Genomic DNA, 25,160 nt, shown 5'->3' on the forward strand with positions numbered 1-25,160 from the left:
TACCTTAAAATTGCAGTACTTTCGTATCGAAGAAATACGGGAAAGGTACTGCGTTGACAACCACCCACGTGATACAAATATTTAATTTAACAGCCATAAAACAACAGACAAACGCATCCCTTTCGAACGTTTCAAAAAAGGACAAATGAGATTCGTGCATTTAAAAAAGGAACGAAAAAGGTGCGCAAGCTGTCAAACCTCACGAGGGAAGTCTTTTGACGGATACCGTACGTCATAATATAAACTTTCAAATTGAGAGTGGAATAATTAAAAAAAATAACAAATTTATCAGTTTTGAGCTAGCAACACTGCAAATTTTACCCCGCTTTATCTGTAACATATGGTGCATAGGGCACTGCACACATCAATTTCAGTTATCGCCAGTTCGACTAAGGTGAAAAAAATCCACAAGATTTCTTAGAATATATCTAGAGGAAAAATTGACATCACGAGTATAAATATAATCATCTTTCCGCATCAAATGGTGCATAGGGCACTGCATTGGTACACCAACCCTAGAAGATCATTTTTTAAACATGAAGGTAAGATGATCAATCTTTATTACGATTCAGGCGCCAATCCAGTAGCTCAATCACAAATAACTATCGACGTGCTTAAAACATGTTAAGCATTTGAGCGATCACAATAAACAATAATGAGCAAGCTTAAGTTATCGCAGTCATAAGTCAACGCGTGTGTAAATCTCTAAGTCAACGCTCGTGTCGGTTTGTTTTTTGTTTCCCTCGTAAATAAATACAGTTCATTGGCGAAATATCGGGGTTTACTATAAAAAATAATACAATATATAGCATTTGAAAAATAGTAAGGAGTATCTAATACAAAAAAGTGAAAATTAAATAAGAATTACTATGGCGACAGCGTTTCTTGACATTTGGCTTGACAACCGCCGCCGCCGGCTGAATGTAATAAATATCATGAATAATAATAAATAAATCAATAAAAATAGCAGTTTTGGAATATTTTCCATATTTACACTGGTGAAATTCAAATGTGATTGCGCAGCAAGATTATACGTCGAAAAAAAAAATGTTTTGACATTTAATAATAGGTATTCACGGATGTTTCATTGTAATCGCGAATACGATAAACAATCATGGTGAGAAATTGTTATCACGTCGCTTATTAGTACGTCGATAATTATTTGTGATTGAGCTACAGAAAATCAGTGACGTAGGTCAACATATAAAAGCACCGACGCACTGATCGCTCCGTTTCCTCTTCACCCTTGCAGTTCGCCACCTACAACCGACTTTTGACATTTACCAAGACGGTATGCTTAATTCTTCTTCTTCTTCTAGTGCCTTGCCAGATCCCCCGAAGTTGGCGATCACTACAGCGAAAGCATATGTATCTATCTTGCGCTAATTTTACATTTCGCAGCCAGGACGACTGCTTATTGATGTACTCGCCGTAGTGATTCCTGGGAAAAGATGACCAGAGTGGTTTCCCGTTGCCTTCTCTTGTATGCTTAATGATCGTCTGTATTTATCTACCGAGCGATTACAATGCCGGCTTCTTTAACGTCTTTATACGTACACTCAGGAAGATAGTAAAACGGATGGAAAAAATGTCATAACTAAATTATTTTTTTATAGCGGCAACATTTCACGCCTAGATGCTCTTATATGTTCATCATTATCATTCCCTTTCCTCACCTAATGGTGCATAGGGCACTGCATTGGTACACCAATCGCAGCGTATCTTGATCTTTTTTTGTTACTTAAAGGTAAGGTGATCAGTCTTACGCTTCAGGTACCAGTCTAGGGTCTATGAAATATTCTAGTTTAAAAACACTATTTTGCCATGTCGAGAATCGAACCCGAGACCTCTTCCACGGTAGGCCGATGCGCTGACCTTTACTCCGCGAGGCCGAGTATATATGTTAATAGGGCAGAAACTAGCCACATTATCTGCGCATCTAGACGTTCGTTTTCAAAACTGACTGTTATGTCAGAATTCAATTCGACTTCAAAATTTACTTATATCTCCCTCATATTTTTAATAGGCTTATAAGAAAAAGTGCCAACCACAGATGTATTAATATTTTCAATTAATCGTAATTAAAGGAAAAATTGCTCGGTGGAACAAATTTTTGACAATTTCAATGCGTAGATATGCCTGAAATGGAGATTTGCGACTTTTGTGCTGGCCTGACTACATATTTCAATAAAAATGCACGATTCACACCATAAAATTTTATTCCAAATATTGCATAACGCAATATTACCACAGAGATGCGGTAATGCAAATACTGCGTATAAATATTGTGCATTATGTTCATACGGTGAATAATGGAGCATTGCAGATTATGCCTCGTTTGAATTTGGAATACCGTTGGCGTTAAGAGACCTGCCGCGTCGAGAAATGTCAACATTCGAAACGGTATTTTGAACGTGCGTTCCAAATTCGAAATATTCCGCCATCAACCGGCCTCGCATTATGTAATGCAGATCGCCGTTCGGAAAGTTAGTACATTCTGCTCCGAAACGGATCAGAAGATCAAAACATTCGTCTGAACGCCAGTGATGCGGCAAACATTAATGCACAATAAATAGACAGTTTATTCCTAGGTTATACTCAGATTCACGAAATCTGCTGGCTGACAACTACTTATAAGTTCAGTGGTTTTTAAAAAATACATATTTTTTATTAGACTATTTAACTTAGTCTCCCTCGTGGTGTAATGGTCAGCGCGAATGCCCACCATGCAAGAGGTCTCGGGTTCGATTCCCGACATGGTTGATATGAAATATTTTTTATAAATTTGAACCGAGTTGTGGTGCCGTGGTAGATTGTGGACTCACGGGCCAAGGGTCCGAGGTTCAAATCCCACTTCCACAACTCGATTTCCATTTTTCCAGCACAAGTTATTTACGACTTTTAGGAAATGGTCTGAATATTTAAATATTTGAGATATTAATAAGAACTCAAGTATTTCCCTTTTTTTTAAAAAAAAATATATTTAAAGGCGTGTACCAATACAGTGCCTTATGCTCCATTATGTGCGCAAAGGGAATTATGATGATGATGATTAAACTAAGCCAAAAGTACATATTGAAAAAAAAATACGTATCGTATTATCAGCGCTACGATTTTTTAAAGTTTTTAAATTCCATCACCTGTGACGTCACAAGTTCAAGGCAGGTCTGCCGATTTGTCCGTTATTGACTTACCGTAAACCGGAAATATATCATTATCATTGGTTGATTCGGAAGAACTAGTGTCATCATGCAAAATAGCTCGTTTTTATAAAAATGACTTTTTATTTCATACGTTTTCTATAAACTTCGCCGCACAATTAAACGCTCTAATCGTTAACATTTTGTCGACCTCGGCGTGTAATGGTCAGCGCGTTTGCCTACCGTGCAAGAGATCTCAGGTTCGATTGACGGGACATGGTTGATAAGAAATATTTATTTAAAAGGGTACTAAACATTATATTTATTTAATTTCCATCACTAGTGACATTTTTTGGCAGCTGTTATTTTAATCAAGCTGTTTTAAGGACTATAGTTTTTATTTTTTATGTTCGACAATGGCAATACAAGACCTATTTTTTTAATGGACAACAATCCAATATTTCTAATTGAGCAATTTTTTTTACATATGAACAGTAATGTATATTTGTGATACTTCCGTAAAAAGTAAAAAAAATTCAAGTAAAAAAAAACGATACGTCCGAACGTAATCCGACACACCCCGACCGCAGGTTTTGGCTGATGCGAAGTTTCGGCCAATTTTTGGTCGAAACTGAAGCTTCGGTCAGTCACTAGTAAGCATTCTTCATCTGTCCTAATAGTAATATTGTGAATCGTTGATAAGTAATAATTTTGAATATCACTTTAATTAATTAATCATAATTATTTTACCTTAATTATCAACATTTTTATCATTGAACTAATTATTTTGAATGAGTAATATCTATTTTTAACATATCTTGCCTTTTATGTCATCGTAATACATAAATTCGTGGGTCTTGTAACATAAGTTCTCGGACCACTTCTCTATCTCCTTTACACTAAAGATATAGAGAACATTATCAAAGAATGTGGATTGTGGTCGCACTGCTATGCAGATGATACGCAGATTTATTTTTATTGCAAACCAGGCGAGAGAATTGTGCTTGTCAATTTAATTGATGGATGCATCAAGAAAATAGGAAACTGGATGGCTGAAAACAGACTAACATTAAACCCATCAAAAACTGAACAACTGTGGGTGGCTTCAGCCAGACGACAGAATTTGATCCAGGATACGGCTCTACCCAATGTAGGGAGTGCCGTTTTACCCACCGTTAAACTACTGGGAGTTTTACTCAATTCTGACCTATCTCTTGACGCTCAAATTAGTAGAACGATAAGTTCATGCTTCTACCAGCTGAGACAAATTAAATGCATACGCAAAAATTTGCCGGTTGATGCCGCCCGTCAATTAATAAATGCGTTTGTAGTGTCTAGAGTCGATTATTGTAATGGTATCTATGCAGGTCTACCAATGAACAAAATGACTCGCCTACAATCTGTATTGAATGCCGCAGCGAGACTTATTTTCGGAATCTCTAAGTTCAGTCATATCACTCCACTACTTCGGGAACTACACTGGCTACGTTTTCCACATAGGGTCGAATACAAACTCTGTTGGCTTATGTATAAGTCACTGCACAACTCGGCTCCGGAATATCTAAGGGAACTATGCATTCCAGATGAACTAGCTGACGTTTTCACCTCACCAAATTTAGTGCGCAAACAGCGCACTAAATTTGGTGAGCGCGCATTTGCGGTCGCAGGCCCTATGGCATGGAATGCTTTTCCAGCAGAGGTGCGAGGCTGTGAAAGTGAAGTGATGTTTCGGAAAAAACTTAAAACCCACTTGTTCTCTAAATCATTTGAATAAATCCGTAGCACGTGACAACAAAATAAATTATTTTAATTAAATTACAAATTTAAAAGCTTCAATTAAATTAACTTAACAATAGAATCACCATGTAAAGCGCCCTTGAGGTATTTTATTACGAAAATGGCGCTATATAAGTTATCCACAATAAATAAATAAATAAATATCGGATTTCCTTATACCAAGCTTACTATGGAATATCTTTACCCGGTACATGAAAAAGTTTACTTATAAAAATATTTACGACCTAGAATCCATACTGCGCTCATTCCACTGTTAGTTTTTTACTATGCCACATTTTTGCATACATTTATAAAAAAAACTACCGGTTAAAGTTAGACGCTAATGGAATATCAATAGAATGGAAAAATCCAGTGAGAAAATACGTTTGCATGAAGAAAAGTCAGACCGCTTTTCCTATTAAATCAAGCCTGAAGAAACATCTCCTTTCTCTACCTTGATCTTAACTGTCACACGTATTATTATATAACTTTTGATTCCATTTTCGACATGTTTTATACATTTTTATTATTTATATTTTTCTATTATTATTTCGTATATTTTTCTATTTTTATTTTGTATATTGTTTTGATTATTTTGCATATTGTTTTGATTATTTTGCATATTGTTTTGATTACCTGTATATTGTTTTAATATGTAAATAAATATTTTTGATTTATATATCGAAGAGTCCCGACTTAACACGGAATTTCCTAACAAGTCGGGATATAAAAAACATATAATTGTGTCTATGTAAAAATGTGTATTTTGTGAAGAAAAAAAAAACCCCTTTTAAATTAAAGACTAGTATTGTAGTAGCGAAATTAATTCAAATGTAAACACAATAGCCCTTAAAATATAGCTTGATTAAAATGACAGCTGTCAAACTAATGTCACTAGAGATGAGAAATTAAAGATCACTGATCAAATCGATTTTATCAGTTTTTTCAGGCAAACATGAAACTCTGTTTCCGAAAATTGATAAAAAACGCAAAAACAAGCCTATTATAGTGTGTTTAAGACAATTATTGACCAGAAAATAAGACATTCATACTTTTTTCATGAACAACATCACATGAATTGTATTTTTATTCGGTCAATTTACATTGATCAATTTGTCCTATCTCTACAATTTTTACAAAATTATGTAACCTTGCAAGAACTTCGTTTTAAAACTGATTTTATACATACATGTTGATTTATATGTCAAGCATTGTATTACATTGTAAGCAGATACTAATGATTTTTCGTGTCAATATAAATCACTCCTTAGACGTAACTACAAAGTTATGTCGTCACTTTTGCTGACAACTGTCATTCTAATCAAGCTATATTTTAAGGACCATAGGTCTATTTTTGTATCTATGTTATTTTTCTCGTATAAGTTTTGTATCTAAAATTATTTAAATGACACTTTGGTTGGTTGGAAGAAATTGCCATTTGGCAATAAGCCCACCAATGTACAAATATGCATCTATAAAAAGTTGAATTCTAAAAAAACGTAGTTCCCAATGCACCACTGGGTGTGTATACTTATAGCAGTGGCAAACGGTGATTTTATTTACAAGTAAGCTGTAGTACATACTATAATGAAAGTGATATATACTAGAAATTGCTATTTTTTCTGTGGTTTTATTTAATACAACAACTCTCATCTATGAAATCAACTCAAAAGACGCCGACGTAACTTCGTAATATAATGTGTAGCCATATTTTTCATTAATTTAACACAAAACTTAAATATTTTTTTATGAAAATAGCACAATAAATTCAGTCAGTATTAGGTATTCTCATTACGATTGATTGAATGTAAACTGGGCGATTTGTTCTAGAAATTAATAATGCCAAAAACTGCCGCGTCGAGCGCCACACGTGTTGCGAGTCATATGTCAAAAGTATCATCTAAAAGAAAAATAGTCCCTGAGAAATAATGTTTTTGGAATCGAGAAGAATTTGTGTAATCTGCAAGTTTACTCTACGAGAAAAATCCCACCACTGAGTTTAAGATGTTCAAAATATAGTACACTTATTTGTATGAAGAAATAAGCTGGAGTAATCGGCTAGTTCCTTGGCTCATTGCTGGCGCTGGGCGCGCTTTATTAATATTTTTCTTTATATTTTGAGAAAAATACAAACGATGGAAACGATTTATCAGAAATAATAATTATTCGTTTGTTTTTCTGTAAATAAAGTAACCGTAAAACATTTTTATGGATAGTCAAATATAATGGTAAGCTGCGCATAATCGCTTCTATACACGATTCGCCCCTGGTATATAGGAAAATGATGCTGGCGTTATATATTTGGATAGTTCATTCAATATCCGTTCGCAGTTGGCATATTTAATGACAAGTTATAAAACTAGTTATAACCGTTACAAAGATCGAATTATTTATCTGCGAATTGGTAACTGTTGGTTGAAGATGTGCTATAATTTCAATAATTATTATTTTTACTATACTGCCGTGAGGAGCTGAAACCACCGTAAGTCACACTTTGGCATTTTTGAGGTATTTATTGATTCGCAATCAGCATTTGCGGATGATTTAAACTATTCTTAAAGGTGACAACTTCTGTAGATTTTCGTCTTCTCCAAGCGGATATATCTAATATACATATCTGAATGGGGAAGGCGAAACAAACTTGGGTTTAATGTTTCCAAGTGTTCGGTCACGTCCTTCACTAGGGCCCAAAAAACTCTTTTTTTTCGCTACAAAATGAATGACCAGAATCTGATACGAACATCGAATATTAAGGATCTGGGCGTTGGATTTGTGAGCACTCTGACATTTCATGAACACATAGAGACAATCAGTGCTAATGCATTGAAGATGTTGGGATTTGTTCTGCTCACTGCCAGGGTTTTCGAAAATACCCGCGTACTGAGAACTCTTTACAACTCCTTGGTGCGAAGTAGGCTCGAGAGTGGCTCGATGATTTGGGGGCCACATGAACTGAAGTACTCTCTTATGATAGAGAAAATCCAAAAGAAGTTTCTGAGATATCTCTCCATGAGAGAGTGCGGGTATTATCCTCGGCTCTACCCGACCGAGTTTCTCCAGGGTATGCTTGGCTACAACAGTTTAGAGACTAGAAGGAATGTGTATTCGACTACACATTTTTATCAATTGTTGCGCGGTATGATCTATAATTCTGAAATTATGATGAGCATTGGTTTGTATGTTCCTGATAATTACCTAAGACAGCGTCAGCATAGATTGTTTCATATTCCGATATTCAGGACCAACCTGCCTATGGTTATGCCTGTTGGAAGGGCTACCGCTATGCTGAACAACATCGCTCTGGATATTGATCTGTTCCATGTATCCTAAGGGGTTTTCCGGAGCAGGATTCTTCTACTACTTTGACATGAGTCTCTTTCGTGTATTGTTTTTCTTTTTTATAATATGTACGTATTGAATATATTTTTGTAATATATATGTTACGCAATTATCTGTGTTTTAAAAAAATACCTACCCTTGCAAAACATCAAGTTTTTAGCCAATAAATGATTAAAATACCATTATATACTTAACGATAGAAGAAAAGTTATAGACCTTTTAAATTTATTCAAAATTGTAAATTCAATATGGGATTGCCTTGAACTGTTATCTCTCATCAACTTCAGGGTGCCTGGAAGAATGACTAGACAGGTTCCACCGTTTTGTAGCAACAATTCACGGACAGAGTATACTTGTAATGCCGAATTGAACAGACTTCATGAACTCGGCAATAGTTATTCCCACGTATCGGATATATTTAGTGTAGGGTATTGTTCCTTTAGAACAAACCTTTTGAACTTTTTCAAAGATGGTGAATGGTAATTATATTTATTTATTTATACATTTCATAATATATACAATTTTTTGTTCACTTTGCCCAACTGTATAAAACAGTATTTACGATTTTCTAGTTGTATTACTTTAAAATATTTTATTAATTTATTTATTTTTTACATTTATTCTTAAATTGTTTCAACTTTCTACTGAATATGTAAGATAATTAATTTTTAGGTTTATTTATTTTATAATCTTAGGTAAAAGGAAATTGGTTCTTCATTTAAAAAAAAATATTAAGCCAAATATGTTAGTATTATCAATTTTTGTAAAAGGCAAATTTGTCGTTTATGTTAATAAAATAAATAAATATATTTGAAGCACTAACTTTGTGGTTATTTAGTATAATAAAATAAATAAAACAACTTTGTTTTAACCACCAATTTTTTATTTTTTATTCTACATTGGAAAAACTAAAAGAAACTTCAATATTAAAATAAAAGAACACTTAAGGTACCTAAATATTTTATTTTTTTCTGAATTCGCAAACCATCTGATAGAAAATAATCGTAATTTCAATAGACACTGGATTAAAAGCACTTCATGTTGAAAATAAAATATTAAAATTAGACAATTTGGAAATCTTAGAAATTAAAAAAGCAATTCATATTTTTTTTTTTAAATTACGAAATAAACAATATTTATTTTAGTCCACTCCTGTCTAGTTTCAAAAATATGCATCTCAAATTACAACCTTTTTGAAGGAAAAAAATAGTAGATTCATTAGCTCCACGTGTCGTATTTAGTAAACATGGATAAAATAAAATAGGAAATAATTTATTAGTTACGTAAACCTTGACAAAGAAGCTTGTTTGCTTTGAAACCGGTAATTGAAAAAAAAAATTGTGGTTAAAAACAAACTTGTTTGATTTATTTCAAGTATTTAACTAATTATATCGTTATTAAGTGTTAGTTTATTTTGAGGCATTGACAAAGGAAGATTATGTTTTGAAACCGGTCGGCATATTAAGATTTTACACAAAACAAATAAGTAGTTACATTGTGTGATGTAGTATTTGTGTTTGTGCTGTTATCATTTTGTGTGTTTTAAAAGGTGTGTGGAGTATAGTAAGTGGAATGTGGTCTAGTGTGTCTAAAACGGGAGTAGATTTTGTTTAGATAAAAAAAGTTAATGATTATTAATATCAATTAGACCCTATTGTGCAGCTTTATTATCTATTAATTTAACACATAGCTTATATAAAATTTTATTAAAAATAGCACAATGAATTCAGTCAGTATTAGGTATTCTCATTACGATTGAAATGTTAACTGGCCGATTTGTTCTAGAAATGAAAAATGCCAAAAACGGCCGCGTCGAGCGCCACACGTGTTGCGAGTCATATGTCAAAAGTATCATCTCAAAGAAAAATAGCCCTTAAGAAATAATGTTTGAAATACTGTTTTCCAAGTCGAGAATTTTCAAAGAATTTGTGTAATAAAGTATAATCTGCAAGATAACTGTAGGAGAAAAATCCCGCCACTGGGTTTAAGATGTTCAGAATATAGTACACTTATTTGTATGAAGAAATAAGCTGGAGTAATCGGCAAGTTCTTTGGCTCATTGCTGGCGCTGGGCGCGCTTTATTAATATTTTTATTTATATTTGGAGAAAAATACAAATGGTGGCAATGATTTATAAGAAATAGTAATTATTTGTTTGTTTTTCTATAAATGAAGTAAAACATTATTATGGATAGTCAAATATAATAGTAAGCTGCGCATAATCGCTTCTATACACGGTTCGCCCCTGTCCTCTAGTGAGGTGGCATTTTAGCTGTCCTTCCAACTTTTGGGAGGTTTTCCACAAGATTAACCCCGTGAGGCTGATTATGCAGTCAGAGCAATATAAGGGAGTCTGGTGGTGTCTATTTTTTAGACGTGACGTTACCAATCGCTTACTTCGCTGTCTACTCCATCTTATGGTGTCCTCAGCCTTACATATTTATCTTATCCTGGTGTTGCTCACGTGATCTCTTAGAGTTTTGCCTGCTACCATCCTCAGTGTCTTCATCTCGTAAGTTCTCAAATCTGCCCTAGCTTCAGCCCCATATGTTATTGGTCTTACGCATGCTTTGAAGATTCTCATCTTACTCTTAACAGCCATATCTTTATTTTTCCACTTGCGAATTTCAGAGGAATTTTAATTTGAAAATAGCCAAACTAATATTGCAATATGAATCAGAGAATGCAATACAGAAATAAAGACTTATGGATGATCTTTAAGTGTTGCTTTGCAATAGCGTGTACATACGTGGTAAATATAATATTATTTTAGGGTCACAAAAAGCCAGGGGCGTGTTTTTATGTCTTGTACGTACTGTCTACTTTAGGAAAAGGTCAAGACAATCATAATAATTGTAAAATACTCGCTAACAACTGACCATCATGTACGAAAATGTTGTGTTATGTGTCAGTTAGGCAATATTTAAACCGTCATCATGCAATTCGGTCATTCAATTTAAAAGTAAGACCCCCAAATAACAACGCAAGAGATAATGATTTCTCGACAAATAGTTAGAACTTCCTTAGCACAGAGACAATACTCCTACATAGGACAAAAGCTTTATAATATAATGCCAGAGTCATGGAAATGTTGCAAGAACCACAAGCTAAAGAGGTTGCTGACTACTTTCCTTGGAGAAATTGGTCGCAGGGAGTCTGAGGGGTTAATGGCGGCTGTTAGATGGCCAACACATGTTTTAATTTAAATTGTTAATATATTTTTAGTTTTTTACTGATTTAATTTTTAAGATCCTCATGACTTTTTAACTTGTTTTAACAATGTATTTATTTTTTAAAATTTTTATTACATCTTTTACTTTATTTTTTAATATGCTGTTTTTTTTTTCTTTCTTTAAATATGCTTTTTGCTATACAACATACATTCATTTTTTTATTATGACTTTAAATATGTTTCTTACTATGTATTCTGTTTTTATGTTTTCACTGCATTTATTACTTTGTTTTAATAATTTATTTTTTTGCTACGTTTTTTTTACTACATTTTTTACTATGTTTTTACTAGATTTTTACTATGTTTTTACTACAATTTTACTATGTTTTTACTACAATTTTACTATGTTTTTACAACAATTTTACTATGTTTTTACTACATTTTTTACCATGTTTTTACTCCATTTTTTACTTTGTTTTTCACTTTGTCCTGTATCTTTATAACTGCTTCTATAAATTGATTACTGTTTTTTTATATTTTTTTGACTGTTTTAGAACCGGGTAAATAGCCCTAGTTAGACAGTCACAGCAACTTTACATAAATTATAATTTTGTGTATGTAATATAATGATAATAAATAAAAAATAAAAATAAATGAAATGAGGAGAAACATTCAGTGTGCAGAATAAAACGCGTATAAAGGGGTCACTAATTATTTTTATTGTTTACCTTCATTATATTTTTTATAATTAGAAATCAAACACTGATTTGAGTCTACTGAATACTTTATTTTATTTTTACAAATATAAACATATAAAAATAAAACTTCGTGACAATTGTTTCGCCTTATTAGGGCATTTTCTATAATATCTTCACCACTATTAAACATATTTAAATAGACTGTTATTCTTCACTTTGTTCCTTTTTGTACACGCTTATATGACGCGTAATTAATTAATAGATGAATCATGTTACGATTGCATTGATATATTTTGATAAGAAATTCTTAAAAATAGAAATATTGTATGATAATACATTTATGTTTATATAAATTTCCTCATAATATTTCAATCATGTTTTAAAATTAAAATGAACAGCAACCTGTTATAATATTATTGATATTTTTTTTTTTTTTTTTTTTCGACAACAATTATCTAAATTTACAAAACTATAAGGCTTCATTAATTATCTCACAATACATACTTGTATGTCAATAAATACTTATTTTCCCCGAAATTCAAATATAAATACCTAAATTCCCCATTACCTATTAAACACTTATCCTCACCCTTAACCATCGGTTTTTCCCTCAATTATGATTAATGTACATGCTATAGTTCATAAGATTATTTTTATTTTCTACTTAAGTACCTTGAATTATATAACTATATAAGGACATTCAATCCAAATAATCTTCACATTCGTTTGAAAATGCCCTAATAAGGCGAAACAATTGTCACGAAGTTTTATTTTTATATGTTTATATTTGTAAAAATAAAATAAAGTATTCAGTAGACTCAAATCAGTGTTTGATTTCTAATTATAAGTTTAAATATGGAGTTCTACAAAATAAACACCAAATCAATCAATATTATATTTTTTGATTGAAGGAAATCGCTACGAGGTAAAAAAAACCAGTACAAGATACGATACATATGTCTAAAGCTTGCCCACTACATACCGCACACCCCTTCTGAGGACATGTCTCCTTGGCGGTGCCTACATGCGCAGAAAAAATGCTCGTCGCCGAACGAGAAAAGCTGCCTGAAAGAGCTCTCTGTAATCTTGTAGCTTTAGCATATTTGTGCTGAAAGAAGGCAATCCAAAAGTATATAATATGCACTTTATTGGATTGAGAAAAGAGGAAAGTGAATTCTTCAGTGACTGGGATTAAATTGATTGGATCAATTCGCCGAAATGATTACAAAACTTTTTAAAAGCCTTGAAATTATTTTTGAAAGCCACCAGATCTGTATATCTGACAGGACCTGTAGCAGGGCCACGGTTAGTAGCGAGAAGCTCCATTCGTTTATCAAAGAGACGGGGTAAGGGCTAAGACCACAGAATGTATTCAGAAGACTAATTTATAGACAACTGAAGACAACTCATTTGACTTCCTATTATAAAACGGGCCGTCGGCCTCGTGGAGTAATAGTCAGCGCATCTGCCTACCATGCAAGAGGTCTCGGGTTCGATTCCCGACATCAATTTAAAAGGGTGTTTTCACACTACAATATTTAACCTTAGTAACCTAATTTAGTGCATGTTCGGACATGGTGGTGTTTGCATCCCTTTTAACTGTGCATGATTTTTTTTTTTTGTAAACACTTGTATACTGCGGTGGTGGTAAAGGTGAAAGTGTATTTTAGCATTTGCATGTTGGTGTAGTGAGTGTTCTGACGAAGAGACGGGTACGTCTCGAAACCGGTAGAAACAAAAAGTCGGTAAGTGGTTATATAGTAATTATTACTAACATTAATAAAAAAACATGTTTGAAAGCCGCCTTTCAAGACGGACACAATGTTCCTTGAAATTAATCGTTCTTACATAATTATTATAATATATTCCATCCTTCTATTCTGTGAAAACTAAGAGCTAGTCAAATACAAAAGGTTGTAAAGAGCATTAATTCAAAGACGTTAAATAAGAAAGGACCAAATCTCGAGCCTTGAGCAGCTCCGTAAATGAATTGGCTGTCGTTAAACCTTTGTCAACTTTGTGACCTTTACGAACTGCCGCGCCGTCTAATACATTCCTTCGATTCTAAAAAGGAAAGGGATAAAATGTACACATTTTATACATTTCTTTTATGTTTAGAAGTCTTTCAGTCTTTTAAACGTTTAGCGGGCATACCATAAGATATATTCATACCCGAAAAATAAAATTAAAAAAACCTATTTAAGGTTCGTAGTTTAGAGATTATTCCAAAAAATCTTAGCAATTAGATTTAATTTTTCAATATCAATAAAAACGAAAGAAAAATAATGGGTGTTCAAACACAAAAAATAAAGAATTTTAATTACGCTCAAACGTTTGTAGACTGAATTTTTGATAAAAATGTATGGCAACAGAGAGAAAAAATAATTGAGAAGGGAATATAGAAGACTAGGAATTTGCAGGGCATATGAACTGTCATTGACTGGTTGTAGTGGCCAGTTAACATACTGTGTAACATTTATTATTCTGCCTGTGCTTAAATACCGACATTTCTTGACATTTAATATCTGCTGTCTTTTGTGAAAGTTTTTTAGTGTTTTTAAAAAAGCTGAAAGGTTTATTGATGCGGATGAGATTCATCCGGCCGAACTATTTCACCTATTAGGCAACGCGTAAATATAATTTTCAACTTTAAACCTTTTTTATACCAGTCAGTTGAGTCAACAATCCTCTTAAAAAGAGTTAACATATGGAAAGGTTGAGGAAATGTGGATTTTCAACATAGGTAGAATGATGAATGCTACAAAGTGTGTAGCCAATCTTCCACTAGTAGCCAATCTTCTTTTTCAGCCTTATTCTCTCCACTGCTGGATGGCGGATGGCGGCCTCTTCCAAACGTCTCCATTCCTTCCTATCACCCGTTTTCATCATCCACGTTTTACCGGCAATAGAGGAAATGTCGTCGTCAAATTATTTCTTCATTTCTTACTTTGTCTTTTAGACATACACCGAGCATCTGACTTTCCATGGATCGTTGCGTGCATTTCGATTTTCTGGCTACGTTTTTGTGTTACAGACATGGTTTCTAGTCCGTTTGTTGTCACCGGCAATTCGCACGATTCATATACTTTTCTTTTTTAGCATATAGGGGGCTTCTTTATTTTCAAAAATATATTTTAGTTTGCCGAAAGCAGCCCAACTCTCCAACCAACCTCCTAGTAGCCAATGATAGGTCTTAAACCCTGTAAATGACGACCGTACTATTCCATCCTCAAAAATATTTTCCCTCTCCGTTACTAAAAATATTAACAATATTTTGAGTTTGTCCAAATTTTTGTAGACAAGGACTGGATTCAACACCCTGGGGAGCTGTTTATATTAACATATTACAACAGAGATGAAGAACATTTAAGAAAAGGTAATATAGAAGTCTAGGCATCTACAGCGCTTATGACCTGTCAATGGCTGGTTTAAGTGGCCACTTTACACACTGTGTAACATTCACCATTCTGCCTATATTTGAACATCTATATTTCCTCAATTCTTTCATCTGTTGATGTTTGTGAAGTTAAAGAGCTGAAACCTTTATTTATGCGGGTGAGATTCATCTAATTGAATTATTTCACCTACATACTAGGCAACGCCTGAAAATATTATTTTTTCAATTTCTATACTTCTTCATGGACCAGGTAATTTATCAACAATATTTTGAGTTTGTCCAAATTTTTGTAGACAAGTGCTGGATTCAACACCCTGGGGAGCTGTTTATATTAACATATTACAACAGAGATGAAGAACATTTAAGAGAAGGTAATATAGAAGTCTAGGTATCTACAACTTCACAAACATCAACAGATGAAAGAATTGAAGAAATATAGATGTTCAAATATGGCCAGAATGGTAAATGTTACACAGTGGGTAAAGTGGTCACTTAAACCAGCCATTGACAGGTCATAAGCCCTGTAGATGCCTGGACTTCTATATTACCTTCTCTTAAATGTTCTTCATCTCTGTTGTAATATTTTAATAAAAATATTAAGATTAAAAATAAACTAGTTTATTCGTTTAATTAGTACCAAGATATGGCGAAATTGTAATTGGCGTACGTTTTTTTATTTGGCTTTAATAAATGGAAAGTAATTTTTGATGATATTTTATCGTTAAATCTTATAATAATTTAAATTTAGAACGAAATGTCATAAATTATGAAGAAAACGGCTGGTTATTAATTCATGTTTGGCATATAAAACTACCACGCATTCATTGTGAACAATTACTTATTATGTAGGCTAGTCGCTAGTGTGAAGTTTAGTGGTAATTCTTTTTTTTAAAGAAAAATAATTCATGCCGCAGTGAGTGTTTTTAAACTAACTCTTATCTTAAGTTATCTTTTAATCTTCATATAGTTAATCTATGTAATGACTCCCTTAAGATGCTTGGTTTTGTTCTTAGAAATGCCAAGATCTTTTCTAACACTCAGATTATGAGGACATTGTATAATTCCTCGGTAAGAAGTCGTTTGGAGTTTAGTTCCATTATTTGGTCGCCACATGAGACTCGATCCTCTTTGACGGTGGAGAGAGTGCAGAAAAAAATTCTGCGCTATCTGTGCCTAAAAGAGTGTGGATATTATCCTCGGCTCTTCCCAACCGACTTTTTACTGGGGATGCTAGGCTATCAGTCATTATGGAGGAGGAGGGACGTTCATTTGGGTGTTCACTTTTTCCAGGTGATCGGTGGTCGCATACATAACTCGGAAATTCTGATGGATGTAGGTCTGTTCGTACCTGATAACTATCTTCGACAAAGACAGCGTCGATTGTTTTACCTACGGCGATGCAGAACCAACCTGCCAATGGTTATGCCGGTTGCAATGTTCTAAATATCTGAATAAATAAATGAAATAAACTCTGAGAAATCGCGGTCTTGCTCTTCTTCAAACAAACGTATTCCCGTATTTTCTCCTTGGATTAGGGTAAAGCTTCAATAAAAAATATCTTCAGAGTCCCAATCAGAACTATCTCCCTCGGTGTATTTGAAAATCTTAATGTCAAATCTATAAAACAACTTTATGTAAAAGCTTTGTAACTATACGCACGTAAACATTATTCTCTACCTTCCGTTACAAATACGAGAGTTACTAGATACTCCACCCTGATGCTGCAAAAAAAAATTATATATATACAACCTTCGGTCAAAGAGGATTGGCCTACTACTCGGTTAAAGTGTACAATCTACTTCCATTATCCATAAGGACAATTAGTAAGTTCTTACAATGTAAAATTGCTATTAATTGCGGAGGTGGGTTGCGCACGGATCAAGCCAAATAGGTAAAATGTGTGTACTGTTTATGATTTTTTTTCTATTGGTCTATATTTATTTATTTATTTATTTATTAACGGACATTGTCCATGTATACAATTTATAAGGTTTAAATATTACAATAAAAGAGTAGTTTAAAACATTTAAAGAAAAAAGAAAGAAGCATTGACAAACATAAGGGACATCGAGACAAGATCTGGACTATTTATTTAGTGCTCGTTTAAATCGTTGTAAACTTAAACCAAAAAAGTCCAGATCCTGTCTTGAGTTAACAATACGACAAAGGCGGGTCATTGGAGAATTTAGGCCATAGTTTGTTCTATGCTGATCGATGAACAGTACTTCATTGTTTCTAAATCTACGAGTCGGAATATTGAATTTATATAATTTGGTTATGTTTTTTATGAATATTTTTGTTTTTTATTGTTTATTATGTTAATTATAATTAAGTTAATTGGATAAATTACGTTTTTTTTATTGTTATTATTATGTTAACTTTGTTAAATAGCTGTTTTCTATACTTCTTCATGGACCAGGTAATTTATCAACAATATTTTGAGTTTGTCCAAATTTTTGTAGACAAGGACTGGATTCAACTCCCTGGGGAGCTGTTTATATTAACAGATTACAACAGAGATGAAGAACATTTAAGAAAAGGTAATATGGAAGTCTAGGCATCTACAGGGCTTATGACTGTCAATGGCTGGTTTAAGTGACCACTTTACACACTGTGTAACATTCACCATTCTGCCTATATTTGAACATCTATATTCCTTCAATTCTTTCATCTGTTGATGTTTGTGAATTTAAAGAGCTGAAACCTTTATTTATAAAGGTGAGATTCATCTAATTGAATTATTTCACCTGCATACTAGGCAACGCCTGAAAATGTTATTTTTTCAATTTCTATACTTCTTCATGGACCAGGTAATTTATCAACAATATTTATAACCCTTTTCTTATATGTTCTTCATCTCTGTAGTAATATGTTAATATAAACAGCTCCCCAGGGAGATGAATCCAGTCCCTGTCTCCAAAAATTTGGACAAACTCAAAATATTGTTAATAATTTATTAGTTACGTAAACCTTGACGAAGACGCTTGTTTGCTTTGAAACCGGTCTGTGGGAAAAAAAAAATTAGTGGTTAAAAACAAAGTTGTTTTATTTATTTTAGTACCTATGTAAATTAATTAAAAATGCCTGTCTTTTTCTTCTAAGTCTCTTAAATGAATCATGGAGCCTACGTTTATCATGCGTTCGTTTGATTATTACATAAAATATTGAATAACAAAGCGCATACTGTTTATAAAATTGCACTTTTGACGGATAATTTATTCAATATTATTTTATTTTATTAACATAAACGGCATATCTGCCTTTTACAAACATTTATAATACTAACATATGTGGCTTAATATTTTATTTTTTTAAAAACGTAAATTTCTTTATACCCAAGATTTATGAAAAAAAAAATAACCTAAAAATTATACAGCATATTCAGTAGAAAGTTTAAATAATAAAACATTCTACAGTAATACAACAAGAAAAATATAAGCACTGTTTCATACAGCTGGGCAAAGTGAACAAAAAACTGTATGTATTATGAAATGCATGAATAAATAAATATAATCAAAAAGTTCAAAAGGTTTGTTCTATAAGAACAATACCCTACACTAAATATATCCGATAAGTGGGAATAACTATTGCCGAGTTCATGAAGTCTATTTAATACGGCATTACAAGTATACACTGTCCGTGAATTGTTGCTACAAAACGGTGGCACCTGTCTAGTCATTCTTCCAGGCACACTGAAGTTGATGAGAGATAATAGTTCAGGGCAATCCCATATTGAATTTACAATTTTGAATAAATTTAAAAGGTCTATAATTTTTCTTCTATCGTTAAGTTTTAACAAATTTAATGTTCATAATTTAAAAATTCATGACTGATTCTAAGTTTAAAATTTGTAAAACGTAAGAATTTTTTTTGGACTCCTTCAAAAGAATTTTGGTGACAGTTGTAGTAAACAAACAAAACAAACAACAAACAAACCATCACGCTGTTTCCCCGTAAGGGTAGGCAGAGAGGATAGAACGCCACAACTCTCTATCTTTGCATACAGATCTCGCTTCCTCTACATTCATACATCTTCTCATGCACGCGCGCCGATTATTCCGACTTTTGACATGTCCATCTTTAAGTATTTGTTGGATTTGGTCATGCCATGTCTTTCTCGGTCTTCCTCTATTTCTGCATCCATCAACATTCGCATTGTAAATATTCTTAGCCGTTCTCTCGCTGTCCATTCGTTCTACATGTCCAAAGATTTTGTCGATAATGCGTGTCTCAGCCTTACATAATGTACGGATCTCAACATTTGTGCATCTATCGTTGTAGTAAGGAGTCCATATTGTAGAGTTATACTCTAACTGGGTTCTCACTAATGAAGTATACATCAACTTCAAAGTGCCTATGTTTTTGAATTCCTTAGTCATAAAATAAACATGAACACGTTCGACCTCTCCCAAATAGTGTAAATGTTATCATAATACGGAAATTCAACAAAACATTGTAATTATAAAGCATATAAAAGATGTTATTTGTCAATATGAAAACAATTTTAAGCATTTGAGTCAATATTGTGCATCAATGTACTTGGCCGGATACAGAAAAATACAGGAATTTCACGTGCACAGTGCATTTACTTTACTACATTGAAAGAAAGGTGTCATTTCAATCAAGTCATCGATTTTCGTTAAATTATATGCCTGGTTAAGAAATAACAAAGAATTTCACATTTTAGGTTCCCATTTAAACAATTTACCCTATTTAGTACATAAATAAATTATTATTGGTGATGTTTTTATGAATAAATCAATTCAACAATGTTTTGGCGTATATCGAAATGTTTGCAGAGAGGCTGGATTTCCTCCCAAGGGAGTTATTTAATAATAATAATAAAAATAATCATAGTATATTAACAAAATAACAATTACTTTATCTACTACATACACACTTAGGTAATAGATTTCTCTGGATCATGTCTAGTCTGCCTAACTAGGTATGACCTGTTTTAAGGCAGACATTTTTATGCAAAAATAAATAATAACATGACTACCTGCTAGTTTATTTACTATACACCTTTACAATATTAATTTATACCAATTATTAGTTAAGAATATATTTTGGGTAAATTTTTCGATTTTTCTCGACCTAAACACAGTAACCAATTTTTTAGATTTTTTAAAAATTGAATCTGGATCATGGTTTTACAATGTTCGGGTAACATAATACATATTTTGGGGCCCAGAAACCTGAAATTTCTTTGCCCGAATTCAGAGTTTGTGATAGACCCCATGACCCATCCTCTAGTTTGACTTCTGGTAGTGTGGGAGTGTTCCTTTTAAGATTTAGTAGAGTAATTTGCATTCACAAACATTATTATTCTAAAAATATATAATTGCCTTATACTTAAAATCACAAATTCCTCAAATAAGTTGACGCTGGGGTACCTGAAGGGCTTTTTAAAAAAATATTTAAACTATTGATTTTTGAGCAGATTTGAGAGGTTTTTAATATTGATTTATTAGTGCCTCCCCATCCTATTATGCCATAAGTTAAAATTGAATTATATAAAATATAATATAGTTGTTTGAGTTTTATTAGGGATAAGATGTTACGTATCGACTTGAAGATATGGGAAGGTTTTCTAATTTTGATCTTTATTTGTTGCAATAGTGAGGGAAAACATTCTGAGAGAGGGATATGGAAGTCTAGGTATTTACAGGGCTTATGTCCTATCATATTCACCATTCTGCCTATGTTTAAACATCCACATTTTCTCATCTGTTGACTTGTGAAATGGAACACATTCTGTTTAATGTACTTCATAGTCCTAACGCTCCTATATACCTGCGTGAAAAATTTCAACGCTTATCAGTTCATGGATTACCTCTTCGTTCTGATTCTCAAAGCACTCTCTTAATACCCATCCACAATTCCTTTTTCTTCTCTTACTCATATAGCGTCCATGCGGCTCGACTGTGGAATCATCTCCCATCCACCATCAAAGATGTTACTACGGTATCTCTGTTTAAATCACGTCTGAAGAAAAATCTCCTTTCTTTTCTTTAATCTCCCCTCCTTTCCTGTTTCCTCTTTTTTCCTTTTTCCCATTGAGTATTAGTATTTATTTATATACAAATACAATTATTTATATTTTTATATATCTTCAGCTATTTTTTACTTTTATTTTGTATGGAATATGTTTTAACTTGAATTATAAAGCTAAACCAATTATTTTATTGGTTAGTTAGAAGAAATTTCCATTTGGAAATTAGCCCGTCAATGTACAATTAACATTATGTGCAAAAAGGCAAATACAAAAATAAAAAAACACGTTTTCGAATCTCGATAGAGCTGAGCTGGCTTTGTAATTCATAGGTAGATATTTATATATGTACGGAAAGTTAACTATATCGTCTTGGGAACTATCAAATGTCGTATCAAAATAATATTTAAGCTGACACTTTTTGTTTTGATTCAGATCATAGAACCGTATTGAATCAGACCTATTTAAAATTTTATTTAAGTAGGGAACGCGGAGTAAAGTTTCGGCGTCACTTATTGGTTGAATTCGATCATATGACAACAGAGACGACAAGTTGGTAGAGCATACCGAGGTAGGTGTAGGATTTTTAATTCATTTACGTTATTTTTTAAAATTGGATCGTAGGTCATTTTCGTATTTATTTAGTTCGTCAATAATGCATAATTATTTTGCTTTTTTTATAGTTTCAAGGATTATAAAAGCACTCTTCCGAATCATTGACTTCGTAAGACAATACCTACTGTCAAACTTAGCATGAATAATATATTAAAGAATCTGTCAATTAAATTCAAGTCGTGGCTTAGTAAAGATTTTAAATAAACCGAGGAAGCCCACGTCAATTTGATTTTTAAAATGAGTAATACAGTAAAACTCAGTTTATCCGAACTCGTCATCCAGTAGCGCAATCACAAATAACTATCGACGTGTTGATAAGCGACGTGATAACAATTTCTCACCGTGGTTGTTTATCGTATTCGCGATCACAATGGAGCGTCCGTGAACACCTAATATTAAATGTCAAAATATTTACGTTTCGCTACGTATAATCCTGCTGCGCAATCACATATTTCAATTTCACCGGTGTGAATATGGAAAATATTCCAAAACTGCTATTTTTATTTATTTATTTAATATTTATCACGCTACTCATTGCATTCAGCCGGCGGTTGGCAAGCCAAATGTCAAGAAAAGCAGTCGCCATAGTAATTATATTGTAATTTAATTTTCACTTTTTTGTATTAGATACTCCTTACTATTTTGCAAATGCAATAGATTTTATTATTTTTTTAGCAAACGCCGATTTTTCGCCAATGAACTGTATTTTTTTACGAGGAAAACAAAAAACAAACCGAATGAGCGTTGGCTGAAAAGTTAATGTTTTGACATTTAATATTAGGCGTTCATGGATGTTGCATTGTGATCGCGAATACAATAAACAATTATGGCGAGAAATTGTTATCACGTCGCTTATTAGCACGTCGATAGTTATTTGTGATTGAGCTACTAGGCTTGGAGGGCGAGAAATTTTCACGGGGACCCGTCACAATAGATCTTCACAAGTAGCAGAGACGTCAGGAGCTTGCATTGCACTGACCCCCCCTCTAAGAATCAGAATAGAACATATTATTTCGTATAGATTCGTTGGATTTCAATTAGTGATTTGAGTTTAAGTACTTATACAAAAGTACAATGATTGTTTTCAACCCTTTATAGGACAAATATTTTGTGTTGATTTACATATTGCATAGGTACCTAACAAAATATGTTTTTTAAAAAGATAATTAACCTATTGATTGCATTTGAAATAGCTGAGTGGAGACTGATCTAACAGTGTACGTTATTACGATGCTTTTGTGAGATGAGACATGTTATTACGAAATATTAGAAAATAAATAGGTACCTCAATTTTGGTGGTATGTTTATGTATCATTATGTTCAACGTGTCCAGACTGATTTCAAATAAGTCTAAACGTAAACTTTTTATATCTAGTTCCGTTTGTAAACATATTTTGAAGATTTTCGTTATTATGGTAGTGCATTATAATCAATTAAATGAAATTTTAATATGTCCGTATTTATAGTAATGCCGTATTAGATTCATGTTCGTAAATAAATATGGAATTCAACATGACAACGTAGTTACAAATTATCGTATTAAATCAATGCAAATGTAGGTATTTTAAATTCAAATTCAACCATTTCAAACTCAAATTGACTTTGCACCGTAAATTCATGCACTTAAAAACAGTCGTGCACTTAAAAACAGTCGTGCACTTAAAAACATTATCACAATTTGTAGATAACACAAAACTGCATTTAAATCACCTCAAGTAAGGCAAAGATTATTGCTTTGTGGTAAAATTATTCAAACATCTGCACACCGACACTTCGAACGCATTGTAAATTTTGTTTTATGAAAAAAGTAACAAATGACAAGCGAAAACATTTTTTCGAACTGTCAAACGCGTTCCACGCCGGGCGCGACACACACGACGACTTTCCGAACTAGACTGACATGAAGTTGGTCAAGTTAAAGTTGGTAGCCAGTTTCATACAAGAATCCGAGATGCTGATAGGCACATCATAAAAATTCCATTTACACCACATAATCTACGAAAAGCGCCGCGCGACTGATTCGGACTTTTTTCACTATTGTGATGAAGATTCTCATTTCTGGTGGACTGAGATGTAATTCCAGAGTTAACGGGTTGGCGAGGCGAATGAAAGGGATAGAATGTGTCACGTGACTTTCAAATCGAGGCGCTTTTGACAGTTAGTAGCAAGGAACTATTGTATAAATTAAGTTTTGTGTGATATGTGTGTTTTTTATGTGTATTTTGATTAAGTGGTCTCGTTTTGTTGTTTTGGTTCGTTTTTTGACAGTAAATAAGGGATTTAAAAGGGGGAGAGGTCAGACAGCTGGACGCGAGACGCGACTCGCTCGGACCGTTAGCCGATGGAACGAAACGTAAAATGGATTGAATTAAAATATTAATTCAATGGATTCAGAGATGGTCAGTCAGAATTTTGAATAACAAAAGCATGTTTTTAGGGTTGGGCCTGTTGCAATAATATATATGTTCACACACACATTTCAAATAATTATTTCACGAAGCTTAAACAACATTTTCATTTGTTTACTAATCAACAAGAGTTTTTTTTATTTATACATATACAGGGTTCTTTAGACCCTGTCACAACCGAAACCACGATAATCAGTATAGGCAAGAAGACATATTGGCATATTTAAAAAAACAAGTGGTTGCTTACTTCTGGACGAGAGAAGCGAGGGAAGCGCGGCGCAGTATCGGACTCCCTCTTCCCCCTCCTCATTTCACCTCTGCAGAAGTAAACAACCATTTGCTTTTTTAAAAAAAATATTTTTTTAAATCTTATTAATTCTAAAAAAAATAATGAATGTGCCAATATGTCTTCTTGCTCATACTAATCAGCGTGGTTTCGGATGTGACTAGGTTTAATGAACATCCTGTATGTACGCCAACGGGTGATATTCAAATATTCCAAACGCTCTCGCGACCGCAGAAAACACTTTTATCTCGCGTATTTACATACAAAATAAAAGTGTTTTCTAAGGCCGCGATAGCGGTTCAGAATAGCACCGCAGGCCTAGTAATCATTTTCA

General features: G+C 33.1%; 1 protein-coding gene across 1 annotated transcript in view; it reads right to left on the reverse strand.

Annotated features, from left to right (window-relative positions):
• LOC148272722 (uncharacterized) overlaps positions 1–24,030 on the reverse strand; it is a gene marked incomplete at its 3' end in the record, with an annotated part of 34,146 nt that extends 10,116 nt beyond the window's left edge. Inside the window, exon 1 of the mRNA XM_088239652.1 lies at positions 23,843–24,030. The remainder of the gene's footprint in view (positions 1–23,842) is intronic.
• Between the last annotated feature and the right edge of the window lie 1,130 nt (positions 24,031–25,160).

This window comes from Micrasema longulum, unplaced genomic scaffold, assembly GCF_059751315.1.
Source record: "Micrasema longulum isolate JH-2025_06_02 unplaced genomic scaffold, ASM5975131v1 h1tg002213l, whole genome shotgun sequence".
NCBI classification, from domain to species: Eukaryota; Metazoa; Arthropoda; class Insecta; order Trichoptera; family Brachycentridae; genus Micrasema; species Micrasema longulum.